The sequence below is a fragment of the Pseudophryne corroboree genome, chromosome 7 (assembly GCF_028390025.1).
Source record: "Pseudophryne corroboree isolate aPseCor3 chromosome 7, aPseCor3.hap2, whole genome shotgun sequence".
NCBI lineage: Eukaryota > Metazoa > Chordata > Amphibia > Anura > Myobatrachidae > Pseudophryne > Pseudophryne corroboree.
In genome coordinates, this window is record NC_086450.1 from 37,396,105 (window position 1) to 37,423,274 (window position 27,170).

Here is a 27,170-nt window from a genome sequence, read left to right on the forward strand (position 1 = left end):
CTGTTTTTATGTATACACACACACACACACACACACACACACACACACACACACACACACACACACACACACACTGTATATAATATAGGCTTTCATAATACCTCTTCAATCCGAGACACCTATGATTTGCACAGGTTCTGTGGCTGATTGAAACCAGGTAAGATGTAGGTTTGAATTTAGCCAGCCACATAACCTGTGTAAACCACTGGCGTATTTATAATAAGTGCAATGCACACGTGCCCCTGGAGTGCAGGGGGCCCACACTGCACTCATTATTTTCAATACTCACCCAATGGAATCCTGCGGGGCAACAGCAGAGCAGCAAAAATCACTGGGAAAATGGCGCAGTGGCCATTTCCCTGATGTTTTGCGCATGCACAGTGGGAAAAATCACTTGGGGATTGGCCACCCCACCATTTCCCCAGAGACCTGCACATTCACTCTAGATAGAATCTGGGACAGCGATAGGGTCCCCGAGTGACCCTAGTGACCAGAGTTACAGCGCTGTCGGCTAGATAGTAGGGAGCCCAGACGGAGCCTGCAGATGGGCCTCCTCCTCTCTAGATATGCACCTGGTGTAAATGATAGGTTTCCTGGATTATATGGATATTATGGCACGCCTACAGTATATACAAAAAAAAAAAATAATACAAAAAGAAAATATATATATATATATATATATACTGTGGCCTGAAGCACTAATTAGCCTTTTGCTAAGTTTAACACGAGGGAATGTGTTCTCACAAACCACGGTGCCTACGTGAATGTTTAATACACAAGAGGGTTTATTGTATCACCATTATATAATAAATGCTTCAATACAGGTAGAAAAAATGGCGTCACTACCGCACTGATTAATACACAGTCTCCTCCATGATGTCCTTTCACCTACAATCACATGACAGAAATGTGCCCATGATATGAAAGCATATCTGCAAAGTATAACACATGGGGCTAGAATTACAGGGCAGGCAGATCCTCTCGCTGCCGCTGGAAGCCGGGATAAGGCTGCAGACCCTCTGCCGCCATACTGTTGTTAATAGTAATTAAAAGTAAGAAAAAAAACTTTCTTCCAAAACATCTTTTGATTTTAATAAACATTGGTAATCATCGGTGTAACTTCAGAGCCGGAACCGCTGAAATTCCCAGCTCTGCGCACTGATCAGACCCACAACATTCCTGCAGCAAAGCTGCAAAATCATCGCTAATTATTACTTGTGTGATCTGTGTGGGGAAACACAAACTGTGACCCTTTCTGTGCCAAGGCGCCCCCCGGAGCAGCAGCATCACCAGGACAAGTGTTTTACCTCAGAAGCCGGCAACTTCATGTGAAAGTATAGTAGTCATATAGAAGGCAGGTAAAATGTTTGACTTCTTTATTTTGAAAAATTAAAATGATGATGATGTCATCTAACTCCCAGGAGCTCATTGAGAGGTGTGTCCCAAAGGCCCACTAAAAATCAGTCTCACTGCGTCTTACATCGGTAACGCATTGCAGACTGAAAACATCGCCCACTCTGAATCAGCCCTATTTTGCCCGGGTGTGGTATGCAAGGTCGACCTTAGGTCGACAGTGTCTGGGTCGACCACTATTGGCCGACAGTAAGTAGGTCGACATGGTTTCTAGGTCGACAGGGACTCTAGGTCGAACATGTACTAGGTCGACATGACAGAAGGTCGACATGAGTTTTTGCACTTTTTTTGGGTGTCGTTTTCGCCGTACAGTGACCAGGAACCCCAAGTAGTGCACCGTGTCCCCTTGCTTTGGGCAAGGTGCCTCGCTCCGCTACCGCTGCGCTCGGCACAGGTTACCGTTCCCAATTGTAGTCCACGTGGATCGTAAAGTATAAAAAAGTTTAAAAAAAATTAAGAAAAAATGTGGAAAACTCATGTTGACCTTTTGTCATGTCGATCTAGAACACGTCGACCTAGAGTCTCTGTCGACCTAGAAACCATGTTGACCTACTTACTGTCGACCAATAGTGGTCGACCTAGACAGCGTTGACCTAAGTACGGTCGACCTAGAGAACGGATACCGTTTTGCCCACCTGTCATATAGGACAGCAGGGAACCATCCAGGGCCCGTTTGGTGTTTTTTACATTTTTGGAACGCAGAGGTTCATTCAGAGTTACAACAAGCAGCAAAGGAAAAATAAAGGCGAAAATTGGCACCTTGGCAAAACCATGTGGCACTCTACCGCTCACATAGGAGCAGGGCCGTCTTAATGTATAGGCACACTGGGCGGCTGCCCAGGGATCCACAATTCTAGGGGCCAGTGCCGGCGCTAGTCGCTCAGCAAGGTCCGCAAAGCAGGGAGGCGCCTGTCACTAAAGGTGCTCTCCCTGCTCTGCTACTGTACCTTGCCGATGCGCAGTGTTGGTGCCAGCTGCCGCTGCCTGCGCCTGTCACACCATGTGACAAGCAGAAGCGGTGCCGGCAGCATGAACACAGGATCCTCGGTCTCCTCCTGTGTCAGAGCCCTCCCCCTTCCCTGTCCGTCTAGCTCCTCCCCGCTGCACATGTCATGCTGGGAGGCAGGAGCATCGTCCCCACCTCCTCTCTTCCCTCCCCTCTCACAGCAGTCTTCAGCACCGCCCCTCCACTGAGTCCCCTCTCATCAATGGTGGTTTCAGGACTTACTGTGTAAGGGGGGGGAATGGTATGTTACTGTGTGCTGGGGGGGGGGGGGATAAAGTGAAATATTACTGTGTAGGGGGGGACTGGTATGTTACTGTGTGCTGGGGGGGGGGAGATAAAGTGAAATATTACTGTGTAGGGGGGGACTGGTATGTTACTGTGTGCTGGGGGGGAGATAAAGTGAAATATTACTGTGTAGGGGGGGACTGGTATGTTACTGTGTGCTGGGGGGGGGAGATAAAGTGAAATATTACTGTGTAGGGGGGGGACTTGTTTGTTACTGTGTGCTGGGGGGGGAGATAAAGTGAAATATTACTGTGTACTGGGGTCGGGGGGGGGGGGGGGAGAGAATTGGTATGTTACTGGGCGGGATGTACTAAGCGGAAAATGCGGTAAACCCCCTGTTTACCGCATTTTCCTGATGTACTAACCCACGTCCGGCATGTCAGCACCGCGGCAGGGTTCGCCATCTCTATGGCTTCTTCTCTATGGCTTCTTTCCGCGGCGCTGTGTGAGGGATCCGATCGGATCCCTCCCATCATGCCTTGTGGCCGCCCCCGTCACCCCGCGCATGCACAGACTGACTCCTGGGGCCGAATCCCGGAAGTCAGGCTGCCGCTGCGCATCGCAGAGGACAGCTCTTATCGGAAGAGCTGTCCTCCGCAATGCTGATCGCATATGTTAGTACATATGTGATCAGCATCGTGGCGCAGGGCCCCCCTCCGCCCTCTCTGTACCCTCACATGTCACCCCCCTCCGCCCTCCCTGTACCCTCACATGTCACCCCCTCCACCCTCTCTGTACCCTCACATGTCACCCCCCTCAACCCTCTCGGGTACCCTCACATGTCACCCCCCTCCGCCCTCTCTGTACCCTTACATGTCACCCCCGTCCGACCTCTCTGTACCCTCACATGTCACCCCTCTCCACCATCTCTGTACCCTCACATGTCACCTCCCTCCGCCCTCTCTGTACCCTCACATGTCACCCCCCTCCACCCTCTCTATATCCTCACATGTCACCTTCCTCCGCCCTCTCTGTACCCTCACATGTCACCCCCCTCCAACCTCTCTGTAACCTCACGTCACCACCCTCTCTGTACCCTCACATGTCACCCCCTCCACCCTCTCTGTACCCTCACATGTCACCTCCCTCCGCCCTCTTTGTACCCTCACATGTCACGCCCCTCCACTCTCTCTGTACCCTCACATGTCACCACCCTCTCTGTACCCTCACGTGTCACCCCCTCCGCCCTCTCTGTACCCTCACATGTCACCCCCCTCCACCCTCTCTGTACCCTCACATGTCACCTCCCTCCGCCCTCTCTGTACCCTCACGTGTCACCTCCCACCGCCCTCTCTGTACCCTCACGTGTCACCCCCTCCGCCCTCTCTGTACCCTCACATGTCACCCCCCTCCACCCTCTCTGTACCCTCACATGTCACCCCCCTCCACCCTCTCTGTACCCTCACGTGTCACCCCCTCCGCCCTCTCTGTACCCTCACATGTCACCCCCCTCCACCATCTCTGTACCCTCACATGTCACCACCCTCTCTGTACCCTCACATGTCACCCCCCTCCACCCTCTCTATATCCTCACATGTCACCTCCCTCCGCCCTCACTGTACCCTCACGTGTCACCCCCTCCGCCCTCTCTGACCCCTCACATGTCACCCCCCTCCACCCTCTCTGTACCCTCACATGTCACCTCCCTCCGCCCTCTCTGTACCCTCACGTGTCACCCCCTCCGCCCTCTCTGTACCCTCACGTGTCACCCCCTCCGCCCTCTCTGTACCCTCACATGTCACCACCCTCTCTGTACCCTCACATGTCACCCCCCTCCATCCTCTCTGTACCCTCACATGTCACCTCCCTCCGCCCTCTTTGTACCCTCACATGTCACGCCCCTCCACTCTCTCTGTACCCTCACATGTCACCCCCCTCCACCCTCTCTGTACCCTCACGTGTCACCCCCTTCGCCCTCTCTGTACCCTCACATGTCACCCCCCTCCACCCTCTCTGTACCCTCACGTGTCACCCCCTCCGCCCTCTCTGTACCCTCACATGTCACCACCCTCCACCATCTCTGTACCCTCACATGTCACCACCCTTTCTGTACCCTCACATGTCACCTCCCTCCACCATCTCTGTACCCTCACATGTCACCACCCTCTCTGTACCCTCACATGTCACCTCCCTCCACCCTCTCTGTACCCTCACATGTCACCTCCCTCTGCCCTCTCTGTACCCTCACATGTCACCTCCCTCCGCCCTCTCTGTACCCTCACATGTCATGCCGCTCCACTCTCTCTGTACCATCACATGTCACCTGCCTCTGCCCTCTCTGTACCCTCACATGTCACCCCCCTCTGCCCTCTCTGTACCCTCACATGTCACCCCCCTCTGCCCTCTCTGTACCCTCACATGTCACCTCCCTCTGCCCTCTCTTTACCCTCACATGTCACCCCACTCTGCCCTCTCTTTACCCTCACCTGCTTGGCTGAAATGTAATCTTATCTGAACATGTGAAACAATCACCCCACAGTGTCACCTCCTGGCACATATGGACATCACCATCATTAATTACAACATTTAAGGGCCATATACACGGGAGAGATCCGTGCTGAGCGATGCGGGGGAGGACGGGGGAGCCGCTCATTTCACCCAGCGGGTGAAATGAGAGACGTTCTAGATTGAGCCTGCATGCAGGCCAATCTAGCACCGGCGATAGCGATGCGCGCGGCCGCGCATCGCTATCGCTGTGGGGGGTACACACGAGTGATCTGTGCTTAAAATCTAAGCAATCTAGTCAGACTGCTAAAATTTTAAGCATGGATCTCTCCGTGAGTACCCCCCTTTACTGCTCATTTACCTTCAATGTCAGACTGAGGCATGAAGGGCCTACCGGGGAATGCAGTGGTAGGGGCCCATGTCAAGGGGTGTGGTCAGTCTCCAGTGGGGGTGTGGCCAGCTGCTATATTGGATTGCCTAAACATTAGTGAGTGCATGGACTGGGCCCCTTGACAAAAATATAAATACTGCTAGTGTGTGCATGATAATGTACCAGATAAATATTGTAAATGCGCTGTAGAGAATACATCATAGCCCTGTGCAGTATAAGGTAACATGTATAATGTATAATTCAAGTGCACAGTCTGGAACCTGATCAGTGGAGGCGGAGGAGGGGCCCCTCAGGCAGTGGGGCCCACAAGGGGGTTCCCCTGTACACCTGTGGGTCAGTCCGTCCCTGTTTACCCTACATATACAGAATATATGCTACAATTACTGTAGTTACAGTAATAGGTCACCGGGGTTGTCATGTCTGTGCCGCAATTGTATACATTATATGTTTTTTAATTACTTTTCTCTAACGTCCTAGTGGATGCTGGGAACTCCGTAAGGACCATGGGGAATAGCGGGCTCCGCAGGAGACTGGGCACTCTAAAGAAAGATTTAGTACTATCTGGTGTGCACTGGCTCCTCCCTCTATGCCCCTCCTCCAGACCTCAGTTAGAATCTGTGCCCGGTCAGAGCTGGGTGCACTTTAGTGGGCTCTCCTGAGCTTGCTAATAAGAAAGTATTTTGTTAGGTTTTTTTATTTTCAGAGAGCTTCTGCTGGCAACAGACTCTCTGCTACGTGGGACTGAGGGGAGAGAAGCAAACCTACTAACTGCGGCTAGGTTGCGCTTCTTAGGCTACTGGACACCATTAGCTCCAGAGGGTTCGAACACAGGATCTTAACCTTGGTCGTCCGTTCCCGGAGCCGCGCCGCCGTCCCCCTCGCAGAGCCAGAAGACAGAAGCCGGCAGAAGCAAGAAGACATCGAAATCGGCGGCAGAAGACTCCTGTCTTCACATGAGGTAGCGCACAGCACTGCAGCTGTGCACCATTGCTCCCACACTAACCCACACACTCCGGTCACTGTAGGGTGCAGGGCGCAGCGCCCTGGGCAGCAATTAAGTACCTCCTGGCAAAAGCAGCATATATACAGTTGGACACTGTTATATGCATGAGCCCCCGCCATTAATTTTACACAAAATCGCGGGAGAAGCCCGCCGCTGAAGGGGCGGGGCCTTCTTCCTCAGCACTCACCAGCGTCATTTTCTCTCCACAGCTCCGCTGAGAGGAAGCTCCCCAGGCTCTCCCCTGCACGATAGAGAGGGTGAAAAAGAGAGGGGGGGGGGGGCACATAAATTTGGCGTAAAAACAATATATACAGCAGCTACTGGGTTAACACTAAGTTACTCTGTGATTCCTGGGTCATATAGCGCTGGGGTGTGTGCTGGCATACTCTCTCTCTGTCTCTCCAAAGGGCCTTGTGGGGGAACTGTCTTCAAATAGAGCATCCCCTGTGTGTGGTGTGTCGGTACGTGTGTGTCGACATGTCTGAGGTAAAAGGCTCCCCTAAGGAGGAGAGAGAGCAAATATGTGTGTGAGAGGGTGTCTCCGTCGACAACGCCGACACCTGTTTGGATATGTGTAAGTGCTGAGGTGAATTTATTGCACAAAAGATTAGAGAACAGACAGGAAATCTACCCATGTCTGTGCCTGTGTCACAGAGACCTTCAGAGTCTCACAATGCTCACTATCCAAAATAATAAACACTGATATCGACACAGAGTTTGACTCCAGTGTCGACTACGATAATGCAAAGTTACAGCCAAGATGGCTGAAAGGTATTCAATATATGATTATTGTAATAAAAGATGATTTGCATATCACTGATGACTCATTTGTCCCTGACACAAGGGTACACATGTTAAGAGGAAGAAAGCTGAGGTAAATTTCCCTCCTCTCATGAGGAAAAAGAGCGGGAATCTCCAGACAAGAGACTGCAGTTTCCCACAAAGAATTCTCAGGCAGTATCCTTTCTCCACTAGGGCCAGGATACGATGGGAATCTTCCCCTAGGGTGTCACGTTTGCCCAAAAGGTAGCCCTGACGTAACAGCTATTCTCAGGGATGGATCCTGCAGATAGCGTGCACATTCTGGTACACTACTCAGACCGGCGATTGTGTCGGCATGGGTTTATAGCGCTGTGGCAGCGTGGACAGGTACCTTATCAGCAGAGATTGAGACCCTAGTATGCATATATATATATATATATATATATATATGTATATATAGAGATATATATATATTGAAGATGCTGTCTTAAGTGATATATATATATATATATATATATAAATATATAAAACATGCCCTAAGAGACATGAGTATACTGGGTCCTAGAGTCAAAGCTATGTCGATTTCTGCTTGACGTGTCCTGTAGAATATGCAATGGACAGATGATGCCGACTTAAGAGGCATGTGGAAGGCTGAGGATTGTGTGGAGAAGGGTTCTCGGACCTGGTCTACACAGCTATAGCTGGTAATTCTGATATTTTGCCTTATATTCCTGCACAGCCTAGGAAAGCACGACATTATCAAATGCAGCCTTTCGAATAAAGAAACAAGAAAGTCCGAGGTGCGTCCTTTCTTGCCAGAGGCGGGGGCACAGGAAAGAAGCTGCACAACACAGCTAGTTCCTAGGAACAGAAGTCCTCCCCGGCCTCTACAAAAATCCACCGCAAGGCGGAGCTAGGCCCGGTGGGGGCACGCCTTCGTCAGTTCAGCCACAAGTGGGTTCACTCCCTGTTAGATCCCTGGGCAATAAATATTGTGTCTCATGGATACAAGCTGGACTTTGAGAAGATGCCCCCTCACCGACGGCCCTGCCGGCTTCCCCCCACGAGAGGGAAACAGTGTTAACTGCAATTCATAAATTGTATCTTCAACAGGTGGTGGTCAAGGTTCCCCTCCTTCAACAAGGAGGGGGTTATTATTCGACCATGTTGTAGTCCCGAAACCAGACGGTTCGGTCGGACCCATATTGAATTTAAAATCCCTGAACATATACCTGAAAGGGTTCAAGTTCAAGATGGAATCGCTAAGAGCGGTTATTGTAAGCCTGAAAGGGGGAGATTTTATGGTGACTCGGGACATAAAGGATGCATACCTTCATGTCCCCATTTATCCACCTCATCAGGCGTACCTCAGAATTGCAGTACGGGATGGTCATTACCAATTTCAGACGTTGCCGTTTGGTCTCTCCACGGCCTTGAGAATATTCACCAAGGTAATGGCGGAAATGATGGTGCTCCTGCGGAAGCAAGGTGTCACTATTATCAAGTATTTGGATGATCTCCTCATAAAAGCGAGATCAAGAGAGCAGTTGCTGAACAGCGTAAAACTTTCTCTGGAAGTGAAACAGCAACACGGCTGGATTCTATATATTCCAAAGTCGCAGTTGGTTCTTACAGCTCATCTGCCTCTCCTAGGCATGATCCTAGATACAGACCAGAAAAGGGTTTATCTCCCGATAGAGAGAGCTCAGAAGCTCGTGACACTGGTCAGGAATCTATTAAAACCAAAACAGGTGTCAGTGCATCACTGCACTCGAGTCCTGGGAAGGAGGGTGGCATCATTCGAGGCCATTCCCTTCGGCAGGTTCCGTAGGAGGACCTTCCAAAGGGACTTACTGGACAAGTGGTCCGGATCACACCTTCGGATGCATCGGTTAATCACCCTATCCCCCAGAGCCAGGGTGTCTCTCCTGTGGTGACTGCAGAGTGCTCACCTTCTCGAAGGTCGCAGATTCGGCATTCAGGACTGGGTCCTGGTGACCACGGATGCAAGCCTCCGAGGGTGGGGGGCAGTCACACAGGGAAGAAATTTCCAAGGGCTGTGGTCAAGGCAGGAGACTTGCCTGCACATCAATATCCTGGAACTAAGGGCCATATACAACGCCCTAAGTCAAGCGGAGACCCTGCTTCGCGACCAACCGGTTCTGATCCAGTCAGACCGCAGTGGCTCATGTAAACCGCCAAGGCGGCACAAGGAGCAGGGTGGCGATGGTAGAAGCCACCAGAATTCTTCGCTAGGCGGAGAATCACGTTAGCGCACTATCATCAGTGTTCATTCCGGGAGTGGACAACTGGGAAGCAGACTTCCTCAGCAGGCACGACCTCCACCCGGGAGAGTGGGGACTTCATCAGGAAGTCTTCACGCAGATTGCAAATCGATGGGAACTGCCACAGGTGGACATGATGGCGTCCCGCCTCAACAAAAAGCTAAAAAGGTATTGCGCCAGGTCAAGGGACCCTCAGGCGATAGCTGTGGACGCACTAGTAACACCGTGGGTGTTCCAGTCGGTCTATGTGTTTCCTCCTCTTCCTCTCATACCAAAGGTGTTGAGAATTGTAAGAAAAAGAGGAGTGAGAACAATACTCATTGTTCCGGATTGGCCAAGAAGGACTTGGTACCCGGATCTGCAAGAAATGCTCACAGAGGACCCATGGCCTCTGCCTCTCAGACAGGACCTGTTGCAACAAGGGCCCTGTCTGTTTCAAGACTTACCGCGGCTGCGATTGACGGCATGGTGGTTGAACGCCGGATCCTAGCGGAAAAAGGCATTCCGGATGAAGTTATTCCTACGCTGATAAAGGCTAGGAAGGACGTGACAGCAAAGCATTATCACCGTATATGGCGAAAATATGTTGCTTGGTGTGAGGCCAGGAAGGCCCCTACAGAGGAATTCCAGCTGGGTCGATTCCTGCACTTCCTACAGTCAGGAGTGACTATGGGCCTAAAATTAGGGTCCATAAAGGTCCAGATTTCGGCCCTATCCATTTTCTTTCAAAAAGAACTGGCTTCACTGCCTGAGGTTCAGACGTTTGTTAAGGGAGTGCTGCATATTCAGCCCCCTTTTGTGCCACCGGTGGCACCTTGGGATCTTAACGTGGTGTTGGGTTTCCTGAAATCCCACTGGTTTGAGCCACTTAAGACTGTGGAGCTAAAGTATCTCACATGGAAAGTGGTCATGCTGTTGGCCTTAGCTTCGGCTAGGCGTGTGTCAGAATTGGCGGCTTTGTCATGTAAAAGCCCCTATCTGGTTTTCCATATGGACAGGGCAGAATTGCGGACTCGTCTGCAATTTCTGCCAAAGGTGGTGTCATCTTTTCATTTGAGCCAACCTATTGTGGTGCCTGCGGCTACTTGTGACTTGGGGGATTCCAAGCTGTTTGACGTAGTCCGGGCTTTGAAGATTTAGGTAACCAGAACGGCTGGAGCCAGGAAGACTGACTCGCTGTTTATCCTGTATGCATCCAACAAGCTGGGTGCTCCTGCTTCAAAGCAAACTATTGCTCGCTGGATCTGTAACACGATTCAGCAGGCTCATTCTGCGGCTGGATTGCCGCATCCAAAATCAGTGAAAGCCCATTCCACAAGGAAGGTGGGCTCTTCTTGGGCGGCTGCCCGAGGGGTCTCGGCATTACAGCTTTGCCGAGCTGCTACTTGGTCGGGTTCAAACACCTTTGCAAAATTCTACAAGTTTGATACCCTGGCTGAGGAGGACCTTGTGTTTGCCCATTCGGTGCTGCAGAGTCATCCGCACTCTCCCGCCCGTTTGGGAGCTTTGGTATAATCCCCATGGTCCTTACGGAGTCCCCAGCATCCACTAGGACGTTAGAGAAAATAAGATTTTACTCACCGGTAAATCTATTTCTCGTAGTCCGTAGTGGATGCTGGGCGCCCGTTCCAAGTGCGGACTTTCTGCAATACGTGTATATAGTTATTGCTTAATAAAGGGTTATGTTATGTTGGCATCCTTTGGTTGATGCTCTGTTGTTTGTTCATACTGTTAACTGGGTAAGGTTATCACAAGTTGTACGGTGTGATTGGTGTGGCTGGTATGAGTCTTACCCTGGGTTCCAAAATCCTTTCCTTGTAATGTCAGCTCTTCCGGGGACAGTTTCCCTAACTGAGGTCTGGAGGAGGGGCATAGAGGGAGGAGCCAGTGCACACCAGTAGTACTAAATCTTTCTTAGAGTGCCCAGTCTCCTGCGGAGCCCGTCTATTCCCCATGGTCCTTACAGAGTCCCCAGCATCCACTACGGACTACGAGAAATAGATTTACCGGTGAGTAAAATCTTATTTTTTTTAAACTAGGCATAATAATGAGTTTTATTCATCAAATGCATCTATACAACAAAATAGTCATGCCATTTACAGAAGGGGCACAATATGAATTATTGGCACCTCCAGGATGCGATGTAATATAGTTGCATTGTGACCACTACCATATTTGTGGCTCCGGGTTCCTGTTGTGTGTGTGCTTATAACACTGCTTCATGGAGACTTCCATCAATAGCCTGAAATCTATGCAGTTATTTATCAATAATACTTTATTATAGTTATTTATAAGTCACATCTGACACGGGGGGGTCATTCCGAGTTGATCTCACGCTGCCGATTTTCGCTGCGCTGCGATCAGGTCTCTACTGCGCATGCACCGCAAAGTGCACGCGTGTCATACGGGTACATTGCGGATCGGTGCTGGGCGATGGATATAACGAAGAATCCACTGGCACAGCCGATCGCAAGGAGATTGACAGAATGAGGGCGTTTATATGTGTCAACTGACCGTTTTCAGGGAGTGGTAGGGAAAACGCAGGCGTGTCCGGGCGTTTGGAGGGCGGGTGTGTGACGTCAATTCCGGCACCACAAACAATGAAGTGATCGCAAGGGCTGAGTAAGTTCAGAGCTACTCAGAATCTGCACAAAATGTTTTTGCAGAGCTCGGCTGTACAGGCGTTCGCACACTTGCAAAGTGATAATACACTCCCCTATAGGCGGCGACTATGCGTTTGCATCGCTGCAAAAAACAGCTAGCGAGCGATCAACTCAGAATGACCCCCACTGTCCTGAGGAACCGTGGCACCTGTATCCAACCTATCCGGGTGTGCCTGTGCCGCTATAACAGGGCGGAAGCATCTCCAGGATTCAGGCGTTACAGAGGAAATGATTGCGATGTCACAGTATGCAAACTATAGTCTCACCAAAAAGTAACCAGTCGTCATTTCACGTGTTTTATATTTTCCCCTCAGTTGCCCAGGATTATGCTCTTGTATACAAGAATATAGTTACATTGTACCACAGAAAAAAGAATCATGTGCAAACAACACTGATAGCGTAAATGGTTGGGACCCATTTACTAAGCCGCCTTCCAGGGTTATGTACAGTAGTAGTAGTACTGCATACACTGACTACAGCACAGTACTGTCTGACACTCACTGCATTACAGTGCACTCACTGACTACGGCACAGTACTGTCTGACACTCACTGCATTACAGTGCACTTACTGACTACGGCACAGTACTGTCTGACACTCACTGCATTACAGTGCACTCACTGACTACGGCACAGTACTGTCTGACACTCACTGCATTACAGTGCACTCACTGACTACGGCACAGTACTGTCTGACACTCACTGCATTACAGTGCACTCACTGACTACGGCACAGTACTGTCTGACACTCACTGCATTACAGTGCACTCACTGACTACGGCACAGTACTGTCTGACACTCACTGCATTACAGTGCACTCACTGACTACGGCACAGTACTGTCTGACACTCACTGCATTACAGTGCACTCACTGACTACGGCACAGTACTGTCTGACACTCACTGCATTACAGTGCACTCACTGACTACGGCACAGTACTGTCTGACACTCACTGCATTACAGTGATCTCACTGACTACGGCACAGTACTGTCAGACACTCACTGCATTACAGTGATCTCACTGACTACGGCACAGTACTGTCTGACACTCACTGCATTACAGTGCACTCACTGACTACGGCACAGTACTGTCTGACACTCACTGCATTACAGTGCACTCACTGACTACGGCACAGTACTGTCTGACACTCACTGCATTACAGTGCACTCACTGACTACGGCACAGTACTGTCTGACACTCACTGCATTACAGTGCACTCACTGACTACGGCACAGTACTGTCTGACACTCACTGCATTACAGTGCACTCACTGACTACGGCACAGTACTGTCTGACACTCACTGAGTTACAGTGCACTCACTGACTACGGCACAGTACTGTCTGACACTCACTGCGTTACAGTGACCTCACTGACTACGGCACAGTACTGTCTGACACTCACTGCATTACAGTGCACTCACTGACTACGGCACAGTACTGTCTGACACTCACTGCATTACAGTGCACTCACTGACTACGGCACAGTACTGTCTGACACTCACTGAGTTACAGTGCACTCACTGACTACGGCACAGTACTGTCTGACACTCACTGCATTACAGTGCACTCACTGACTACGGCACAGTACTGTCTGACACTCACTGCATTACAGTGCACTCACTGACTACGGCACAGTACTGTCTGACACTCACTGAGTTACAGTGCACTCACTGACTACGGCACAGTACTGTCTGACACTCACTGCGTTACAGTGACCTCACTGACTACGGCACAGTACTGTCTGACACTCACTGCATTACAGTGCACTCACTGACTACGGCACAGTACTGTCTGACACTCACTGCATTACAGTGCACTCACTGACTACGGCACAGTACTGTCTGACACTCACTGAGTTACAGTGCACTCACTGACTACGGCACAGTACTGTCTGACACTCACTGCATTACAGTGCACTCACTGACTACGGCACAGTACTGTCTGACACTCACTGAGTTACAGTGCACTCACTGACTACGGCACAGTACTGTCTGACACTCACTGCGTTACAGTGCACTCACTGACTACAGCACAGTACTGTCTGACACTCACTGCGTTACAGTGACCTCACTGACTACGGCACAGTACTGTCTGACACTCACTGCGTTACAGTGACCTCACTGACTACGGCACAGTACTGTCTGACACTCACTGCATTACAGTGCACTCACTGACTACGGCACAGTACTGTCTGACACTCACTGCATTACAGTGCACTCACTGACTACAGCACAGTACTGTCTGACACTCACTGCATTACAGTGCACTCACTGACTACGGCACAGTACTGTCTGACACTCACTGAGTTACAGTGCACTCACTGACTACGGCACAGTACTGTCTGACACTCACTGCATTACAGTGCACTCACTGACTACGGCACAGTACTGTCTGACACTCACTGCATTACAGTGCACTCACTGACTACGGCACAGTACTGTCTGACACTCACTGCATTACAGTGCACTCACTGACTACGGCACAGTACTGTCTGACACTCACTGCATTACAGTGCACTCACTGACTACAGCACAGTACTGTCTGACACTCACTGCATTACAGTGCACTCACTGACTACGGCACAGTACTGTCTGACACTCACTGAGTTACAGTGCACTCACTGACTACGGCACAGTACTGTCTGACACTCACTGCGTTACAGTGACCTCACTGACTACGGCACAGTACTGTCTGACACTCACTGCATTACAGTGCACTCACTGACTACGGCACAGTACTGTCTGACACTCACTGCATTACAGTGCACTCACTGACTACGGCACAGTACTGTCTGACACTCACTGAGTTACAGTGCACTCACTGACTACGGCACAGTACTGTCTGACACTCACTGCATTACAGTGCACTCACTGACTACGGCACAGTACTGTCTGACACTCACTGAGTTACAGTGCACTCACTGACTACGGCACAGTACTGTCTGACACTCACTGCATTACAGTGCATTCACTGACTACAGCACAGTACTGTCTGACACTCACTGCGTTACAGTGACCTCACTGACTACGGCACAGTACTGTCTGACACTCACTGCGTTACAGTGACCTCACTGACTACGGCACAGTACTGTCTGACACTCACTGCATTACAGTGCACTCACTGACTACAGCACAGTACTGTCTGACACTCACTGCATTACAGTGCACTCACTGACTACGACACAGTACTGTCTGACACTCACTGCATTACAGTGCACTCACTGACTACGGCACAGTACTGTCTGACACTCACTGAGTTACAGTGCACTCACTGACTACGGCACAGTACTGTCTGACACTCACTGCATTACAGTGCACTCACTGACTACGGCACAGTACTGTCTGACACTCACTGAGTTACAGTGCACTCACTGACTACGGCACAGTACTGTCTGACACTCACTGCATTACAGTGATCTCACTGACTATGGCACAGTACTGTCTGACACTCACTGCATTACAGTGCACTCACTGACTACGGCACAGTACTGTCTGACACTCACTGCATTACAGTGCACTCACTGACTACGGCACAGTACTGTCTGACACTCACTGAGTTACAGTGCACTCACTGACTACGGCACAGTACTGTCTGACACTCACTGCATTACAGTGCACTCACTGACTACGGCACAGTACTGTCTGACACTCACTGAGTTACAGTGCACTCACTGACTACGGCACAGTACTGTCTGACACTCACTGCATTACAGTGATCTCACTGACTATGGCACAGTACTGTCTGACACTCACTGCATTACAGTGCACTCACTGACTACGGCACAGTACTGTCTGACACTCACTGTATTACAGTGACCTCACTGACTACGGCACAGTACTGTCTGACACTCACTGCATTACAGTGATCTCACTGACTACGGCACAGTACTGTCTGACACTCACTGCATTACAGTGATCTCACTGACTACGGCACAGTACTGTCTGACACTCACTGCATTACAGTGCACTCACTGACTACGGCACAGTACTCTGACACTCACTGAGTTACAGTGCACTCACTGACTACGGCACAGTACTGTCTGACACTCACTGCATTACAGTGACCTCACTGACTACGGCACAGTACTGTCTGACACTCACTGCATTACAGTGCACTCACTGACTACGGTACAGTACTGTCTGACACTCACTGCGTTACAGTGACCTCACTGACTACGGCACAGTACTGTCTGACACTCACTGCGTTACAGTGACCTCACTGACTACGGCACAGTACTGTCTGACACTCACTGCATTACAGTGATCTCACTGACTACGGCACAGTACTGTCTGACACTCACTGCATTACAGTGCACTCACTGACTACGGCACAGTACTGTCTGACACTCACTGTATTACAGTGACCTTACTGACTACGGCACAGTACTGTCTGACACTCACTGCATTACAGTGATCTCACTGACTACGGCACAGTACTATCTGACACTCACTGCATTACAGTGATCTCACTGACTACGGCACAGTACTGTCTGACACTCACTGCATTACAGTGCACTCACTGACTACGGCACAGTACTGTCTGACACTCACTGAGTTACAGTGCACTCACTGACTACGGCACAGTACTGTCTGACACTCACTGCATTACAGTGACCTCACTGACTACGGCACAGTACTGTCTGACACTCACTGCATTGCAGTGCACTGACTGACTACGGTACAGTACTGTCTGACACTCACTGTATTACAGTGACCTCACTGACTACGGCACAGTACTGTCTGACACTCACTGCATTACAGTGATCTCACTGACTACGGCACAGTACTGTCAGACACTCACTGCATTACAGTGATCTCACTGACTACGGCACAGTACTGTCTGACACTCACTGCATTACAGTGACCTCACTGACTACGGCACAGTACTGTCTGATACTCACTGCGTTACAGTGACCTCACTGACTATGGCACAGTACTGTCTGACACTCACTGCATTACAATGACCTCACTGACTACGGCACAGTACTGTCTGACACTCACTGCATTACAGTGACCTCACTGACTACGGCACAGTACTGTCTGACACTCACTGTATTACAGTGACCTCACTGACTACGGCACAGTACTGTCTGACACTCACTGCATTACAGTGATCTCACTGACTACGGCACAGTACTGTCAGACACTCACTGCATTACAGTGATCTCACTGACTACGGCACAGTACTGTCTGACACTCATTGCATTACAGTGATCTCACTGACTACGGCACAGTACTGTCTGACACTCATTGCATTACAGTGCACTCACTGACTATGGCACAGTACTGTCTGACACTCACTGTATTACAGTGACCTCACTGACTACGGCACAGTACTGTCTGACACTCACTGCATTACAGTGATCTCACTGACTACGGCACAGTACTGTCTGACACTCACTGCATTACAGTGCACTCACTGACTACGGCACAGTACTGTCTGACACTCACTGAGTTACAGTGCACTCACTGACTACGGCACAGTACTGTCTGACACTCACTGCATTACAGTGACCTCACTGACTACGGCACAGTACTGTCTGACACTCGCTGCATTACAGTGCACTCACTGACTACGGTACAGTACTGTCTGACACTCACTGCATTACAGTGACCTCACTGACTACGGCACAGTACTGTCTGACACTCACTGAGTTACAGTGCACTCACTGACTATGGCACAGTACTGCCTGACACTCACTGCATTACAGTGCACTCACTGACTACGGCACAGTACTGTCTGACACTCACTGCATTACAGTGCACTCATTGACTACGGCACAGTACTGGCTGACACTCACTGCGTTACAGTGCACTCACTGACTATGGCACAGTACTGTCTGGCACTCACTGCATTACAGTGCATTCACTGACTATGGCACAGTACTGTCTGACACTCACTGAGTTACAGTGCACTCACTGACTACGGCACAGTACTGTCTGACACTCACTGCATTACAGTGCACTCATTGACTACGGCACAGTACTGTCTGACACTCACTGCGTTACAGTGCACTCACTGACTACGGCACAGTACTGTCTGACACTCACTGCGTTACAGTGCATTCACTGACTACGGCACAGTACTGTCTGACACTCACTGCGTTACAGTGCGCTCACTGACTATGGCACAGTACTGTCTGACACTCACTGCGTTACAGTGCACTCACTGACTACGGCAGAGTACTGTCTGACACTCACTGCGTTATAGTGCACTCACTGACTACCGCACAGTACTGTCTGACACTCACTGCGTTACAGTGATCTCACTGACTACGGCACATTACTGTCTGACACTCACTGCGTTACAGTGCACTCACTGACTATGACAAAGTACTGTCTGACACTCACTGCATTACAGTGACCTCACTGACTACGGCACAGTACTGTCTGACACTCACTGAGTTACAGTGCACTCACTGACTATGGCACAGTACTGTCTGACACTCACTGCATTACAGTGCACTCACTGACTACGGCACAGTACTGTCTGACACTCACTGCATTACAGTGACCTCACTGACTACGGCACAGTACTGTCTGACACTCACTGCGTTACAGTGACCTCACTGACTACGGCACAATACTGTCTGACACTCACTGCATTACAGTGACCTCACTGACTACGGCACAGTACTGTCTGACACTCACTGCATTACAGTGACCTCACTGACTACGGCACAGTACTGTCTGACACTCACTGCATTACAGTGACCTCACTGACTACGGCACAGTACTGTCTGACACTCACTGCATTACAGTGATCTCACTGACTACGGCACAGTACTGTCAGACACTCACTGCATTACAGTGATCTCACTGACTACGGCACAGTACTGTCTGACACTCACTGCATTACAGTGCACTCACTGACTACGGCACAGTACTGTCTGACACTCATTGCATTACAGTGCACTCACTGACTACGGCACAGTACTGTCTGACACTCACTGTATTACAGTGACCTCACTGACTACGGCACAGTACTGTCTGACACTCGCTGCATTACAATGCACTCACTGACTACGGCACAGTACTGTCTGACACTCACTGCGTTATAGTGCACTTACTGACTACCGCACAGTACTGTCTGACACTCACTGCGTTACAGTGATCTCACTGACTACGGCACATTACTGTCTGACACTCACTGCGTTACAGTGCACTCACTGACTATGACAAAGTACTGTCTGACACTCACTGCATTACAGTGACCTCACTGACTACGGCACAGTACTGTCTGACACTCACTGAGTTACAGTGCACTCACTGACTATGGCACAGTACTGTCTGACACTCATTGCATTACAGTGCACTCACTGACTACGGCACAGTACTGTCTGACACTCACTGTATTACAGTGACCTCACTGACTACGGCACAGTACTGTCTGACACTCACTGCATTACAGTGATCTCACTGACTACGGCACAGTACTGTCTGACACTCACTGCATTACAGTGATCTCACTGACTACGGCACAGTACTGTCTGACACTCACTGCATTACAGTGCACTCACTGACTACGGCACAGTACTGTCTGACACTCACTGAGTTACAGTGCACTCACTGACTACGGCACAGTACTGTCTGACACTCACTGCATTACAGTGACCTCACTGACTACGGCACAGTACTGTCTGACACTCGCTGCATTACAATGCACTCACTGACTACGGCACAGTACTGTCTGACACTCACTGCATTACAGTGACCTCACTGACTACGGCACAGTACTGTCTGACACTCACTGAGTTACAGTGCACTCACTGACTATGGCACAGTACTGCCTGACACTCACTGCATTACAGTGCACTCACTGACTACGGCACAGTACTGTCTGACACTCACTGCATTACAGTGCACTCATTGACTACGGACAGTACTGGCTGACACTCACTGCGTTGCAGTGCACTCACTGACTATGGCACAGTACTGTCTGGCACTCACTGCGTTACAGTGCATTCACTGACTACGGCACAGTACTGTCTGACACTCACTGAGTTACAGTGCACTCACTGACTACGGCACAGTACTGTCTGACACTCACTGCATTACAGTGACCTCACTGACTACGGCACAGTACTGTCTGACACTCACTGAGTTACAGTGCACTCACTGACTACGGCACAGTACTGTCTGACACTCACTGCATTACAGTGCACTCATTGACTACGGCACAGTACTGTCTGACACTCACTGCGTTACAGTGCACTCACTGACTACGGCACAGTACTGTCTGACACTCACTGAGTTACAGTGCACTCACTGACTACGGCACAGTACTGTCTGACACTCACTGCATTACAGTGCACTCATTGACTACGGCACAGTACTGTCTGACACTCACTGCGTTACAGTGCACTCACTGACTACGGCACAGTACTGTCTGACACTCACTGCATTACAGTGCACTCATTGACTACGGCACAGTACTGTCTGACACTCACTGCGTTACAGTGCACTCACTGACTACGGCACAGTACTGTCTGACACTCACTGCGTTACAGTGCATTCACTGACTACGGCACAGTACTGTCTGACACTCACTGCGTTACAGTGCGCTCACTGACTATGGCACAGTACTGTCTGACACTCACTGCGTTACAGTGCACTCACTGACTACGGCAGAGTACTGTCTGACACTCACTGCGTTATAGTGCACTCACTGACTACCGCACAGTACTGTCTGACACTCACTGCGTTACAGTGATCTCACTGACTACGGCACATTACTGTCTGACACTCACTGCGTTACAGTGCACTCACTGACTATGACAAAGTACTGTCTGACACTCACTGCATTACAGTGACCTCACTGACTACGGCACAGTACTGTCTGACACTCACTGAGTTACAGTGCACTCACTGACTATGGCACAGTACTGTCTGACACTCACTGCATTACAGTGCACTCACTGACTACGGCACAGTACTGTCTGACACTCACTGCATTACAGTGACCTCACTGACTACGGCACAGTACTGTCTGACACTCACTGCGTTACAGTGACCTCACTGACTACGGCACAATACTGTCTGACACTCACTGCATTACAGTGACCTCACTGACTACGGCACAGTACTGTCTGACACTCACTGCATTACAGTGACCTCACTGACTACGGCACAGTACTGTCTGACACTCACTGCATTACAGTGACCTCACTGACTACGGCACAGTACTGTCTGACACTCACTGCATTACAGTGATCTCACTGACTACGGCACAGTACTGTCAGACACTCACTGCATTACAGTGATCTCACTGACTACGGCACAGTACTGTCTGACACTCACTGCATTACAGTGCACTCACTGACTACGGCACAGTACTGTCTGACACTCATTGCATTACAGTGCACTCACTGACTATGGCACAGTACTGTCTGACACTCACTGTATTACAGTGACCTCACTGACTACGGCACAGTACTGTCTGACACTCACTGCATTACAGTGATCTCACTGACTACGGCACAGTACTGTCTGACACTCACTGCATTACAGTGATCTCACTGACTACGGCACAGTACTGTCTGACACTCACTGCATTACAGTGCACTCACTGACTACGGCACAGTACTGTCTGACACTCACTGAGTTACAGTGCACTCACTGACTACGGCACAGTACTGTCTGACACTCACTGCATTACAGTGACCTCACTGACTACGGCACAGTACTGTCTGACACTCACTGAGTTACAGTGCGCTCACTGACTATGGCACAGTACTGTCTGACACTCACTGCGTTACAGTGCACTCACTGACTACGGCAGAGTACTGTCTGACACTCACTGCGTTATAGTGCACTCACTGACTACCGCACAGTACTGTCTGACACTCACTGCGTTACAGTGATCTCACTGACTACGGCACATTACTGTCTGACACTCACTGCGTTACAGTGCACTCACTGACTATGACAAAGTACTGTCTGACACTCACTGCATTACAGTGACCTCACTGACTACGGCACAGTACTGTCTGACACTCACTGAGTTACAGTGCACTCACTGACTATGGCACAGTACTGTCTGACACTCACTGCATTACAGTGCACTCACTGACTACGGCACAGTACTGTCTGACACTCACTGCATTACAGTGACCTCACTGACTACGGCACAGTACTGTCTGACACTCACTGCGTTACAGTGACCTCACTGACTACGGCACAATACTGTCTGACACTCACTGCATTACAGTGACCTCACTGACTACGGCACAGTACTGTCTGACACTCACTGCATTACAGTGACCTCACTGACTACGGCACAGTACTGTCTGACACTCACTGCATTACAGTGATCTCACTGACTACGGCACAGTACTGTCAGACACTCACTGCATTACAGTGATCTCACTGACTACGGCACAGTACTGTCTGACACTCACTGCATTACAGTGCACTCACTGACTACGGCACAGTACTGTCTGACACTCATTGCATTACAGTGCACTCACTGACTATGGCACAGTACTGTCTGACACTCACTGTATTACAGTGACCTCACTGACTACGGCACAGTACTGTCTGACACTCACTGCATTACAGTGATCTCACTGACTACGGCACAGTACTGTCTGACACTCACTGCATTACAGTGATCTCACTGACTACGGCACAGTACTGTCTGACACTCACTGCATTACAGTGCACTCACTGACTACGGCACAGTACTGTCTGACACTCACTGAGTTACAGTGCACTCACTGACTACGGCACAGTACTGTCTGACACTCACTGCATTACAGTGACCTCACTGACTACGGCACAGTACTGTCTGACACTCGCTGCATTACAATGCACTCACTGACTACGGCACAGTACTGTCTGACACTCACTGCATTACAGTGACCTCACTGACTACGGCACAGTACTGTCTGACACTCACTGAGTTACAGTGCACTCACTGACTATGGCACAGTACTGCCTGACACTCACTGCATTACAGTGCACTCACTGACTACGGCACAGTACTGTCTGACACTCACTGCATTACAGTGCACTCATTGACTACGGACAGTACTGGCTGACACTCACTGCGTTGCAGTGCACTCACTGACTATGGCACAGTACTGTCTGGCACTCACTGAATTACAGTGCACTCACTGACTACGGCACAGTACTGTCTGACACTCACTGAGTTACAGTGCACTCACTGACTACGGCACAGTACTGTCTGACACTCACTGCATTACAGTGCACTCACTGACTACGGCACAGTACTGTCTGACACTCACTGCATTACAGTGCACTCATTGACTACGGCACAGTACTGTCTGACACTCACTGTGTTACAGTGCATTCACTGACTACGGCACAGTACTGTCTGACACTCACTGCGTTACAGTGCGCTCACTGACTATGGCACAGTACTGTCTGACACTCACTGCATTACAGTGCACTCATTGACTACGGCACAGTACTGTCTGACACTCACTGTGTTACAGTGCATTCACTGACTACGGCACAGTACTGTCTGACACTCACTGCGTTACAGTGCACTCACTGACTACGGCACAGTACTGTCTGACACTCACTGCGTTACAGTGATCTCACTGACTACGGCACATTACTGTCTGACACTCACTGCGTTACAGTGCACTCACTGACTATGGCAAAGTACTGTCTGACACTCACTGCATTACAGTGACCTCACTGACTACGGCACAGTACTGTCTGACACTCACTGCGTTACAGTGCACTCACTGACTACGGTCTGACACTCACTGTGTTACAGTGACCTCACTGACTACGGCAAAGTATTGTCTGACACTCACTGCATTACAGTGACCTCACTAACTACGGCACAGTACTATCTGACACTCACTGCATTACAGTGACCTCACTGACTACGGCACAGTACTGTCTGACACTCACTGCATTACAGTGACCTCACTGACTACGACACAGTACTGTCTGACACTCACTGCGTTACAGTGATCTCACTGACTACGGCACAGCACTGTCTGACACTCACTGGGTTACAGTGCACTCACTGACTACGACACATTACTGTCTGACACTCACTGGGTTACAGTGCACTCACTGACTACGGTCTGACACTCACTGTGTTACAGTGACCTCACTGACTACGGCACAGTACTGTCTGACACTCACTGCATTACAGTGATCTCACTGACTACGGCACAGTACTGTCTGACACTCACTGCGTTACAGTGCATTCACTGACTACGGCACAGTACTGTCTGACACTCACTGCGTTACAGTGCGCTCACTGACTATGGCACAGTACTGTCTGACACTCACTGCGTTACAGTGCACTCACTGACTACGGCAGAGTACTGTCTGACACTCACTGCGTTATAGTGCACTCACTGACTACCGCACAGTACTGTCTGACACTCACTGCGTTACAGTGATCTCACTGACTACGGCACATTACTGTCTGACACTCACTGCGTTACAGTGCACTCACTGACTATGACAAAGTACTGTCTGACACTCACTGCATTACAGTGACCTCACTGACTACGGCACAGTACTGTCTGACACTCACTGAGTTACAGTGCACTCACTGACTATGGCACAGTACTGTCTGACACTCACTGCATTACAGTGCACTCACTGACTACGGCACAGTACTGTCTGACACTCACTGCATTACAGTGACCTCACTGACTACGGCACAGTACTGTCTGACACTCACTGCGTTACAGTGACCTCACTGACTACGGCACAGTACTGTCTGACACTCACTGCATTACAGTGACCTCACTGACTACGGCACAGTACTGTCTGACACTCACTGCATTACAGTGACCTCACTGACTACGGCACAGTACTGTCTGACACTCACTGCATTACAGTGACCTCACTGACTACGGCACAGTACTGTCTGACACTCACTGCATTACAGTGATCTCACTGACTACGGCACAGTACTGTCAGACACTCACTGCATTACAGTGATCTCACTGACTACGGCACAGTACTGTCTGACACTCACTGCATTACAGTGCACTCACTGACTACGGCACAGTACTGTCTGACACTCACTGTATTACAGTGACCTCACTGACTACGGCACAGTACTGTCTGACACTCACTGCATTACAGTGATCTCACTGACTACGGCACAGTACTGTCTGACACTCACTGCATTACAGTGATCTCACTGACTACGGCACAGTACTGTCTGACACTCACTGCATTACAGTGCACTCACTGACTACGGCACAGTACTGTCTGACACTCACTGCATTACAGTGACCTCACTGACTACGGCACAGTACTGTCTGACACTCGCTGCATTACAATGCACTCACTGACTACGGCACAGTACTGTCTGACACTCACTGCATTACAGTGACCTCACTGACTACGGCACAGTACTGTCTGACACTCACTGAGTTACAGTGCACTCACTGACTATGGCACAGTACTGCCTGACACTCACTGCATTACAGTGCACTCACTGACTACGGCACAGTACTGTCTGACACTCACTGCATTACAGTGCACTCATTGACTACGGACAGTACTGGCTGACACTCACTGCGTTGCAGTGCACTCACTGACTATGGCACAGTACCGTCTGGCACTCACTGCGTTACAGTGCATTCACTGACTACGGCACAGTACTGTCTGACACTCACTGAGTTACAGTGCACTCACTGACTACGGCACAGTACTGTCTGACACTCACTGCATTACAGTGCACTCACTGACTACGGTACAGTACTGTCTGACACTCACTGCACTACAGTGACCTCACTGACTACGGCACAGTACTGTCTGACACTCACTGAGTTACAGTGCACTCACTGACTACGGCACAGTACTGTCTGACACTCACTGCATTACAGTGCACTCATTGACTACGGCACAGTACTGTCTGACACTCACTGCGTTACAGTGCACTCACTGACTACGGCACAGTACTGTCTGACACTCACTGCGTTACAGTGCATTCACTGACTACGGCACAGTACTGTCTGACACTCACTGCGTTACAGTGCACTCACTGACTACGGTCTGACACTCACTGTGTTACAGTGACCTCACTGACTACGGCAAAGTATTGTCTGACACTCACTGCATTACAGTGACCTCACTAACTACGGCACAGTACTATCTGACACTCACTGCATTACAGTGACCTCACTGACTACGGCACAGTACTGTCTGACACTCACTGCATTACAGTGACCTCACTGACTACGACACAGTACTGTCTGACACTCACTGCGTTACAGTGATCTCACTGACTACGGCACAGCACTGTCTGACACTCACTGGGTTACAGTGCACTCACTGACTACGACACATTACTGTCTGACACTCACTGGGTTACAGTGCACTCACTGACTACGGTCTGACACTCACTGTGTTACAGTGACCTCACTGACTACGGCACAGTACTGTCTGACACTCACTGCGTTACAGTGCCCTGCAAATGGATCATAGGATTGATAGGATTGTACAAGTACAGTATCACACATGAGACAATAAAATACAATACACATGACACATACTGCAATACTTTGTTGTTTATAGACTCGTACATTAAATGCAGGTCACTATACAATCTTAATCAAATAGAAACATTTAGTTGTAGTTAGTTTTTTCAATTGCATTTTTTTCCAGACTATTGTCTACAAATGTCTTATTTCTACAGTGCTGTTTCCACTGGTTTAAGAGAGACAAATCTACTTACTTACAGTATATTTTATGTGCGTAACAAATAAAGGCATGAATTAACCATGTCACATGCGAAACAAGCAATAAAATAGGATATAATAATACTTTGCAATCTCAAAAATATGTAAATATATTATTATTATTATTATTATTATTATATTTATTATCATCATCACTTGAAATTGAAAAATGATTTCCTGCATTTAGTGCTAACTACTTAAATATGTCTTTGCCTAATAGATAAAA

General features: G+C 49.6%; 1 protein-coding gene across 1 annotated transcript in view; it reads left to right on the plus strand.

Annotated features, from left to right (window-relative positions):
• The window catches only part of PLCL1 (phospholipase C like 1 (inactive)), a 480,679-nt gene that overhangs the window by 452,284 nt on the left and 1,225 nt on the right, over positions 1 to 27,170 (plus strand). The gene's annotated exons all lie outside the window — the stretch shown is intronic.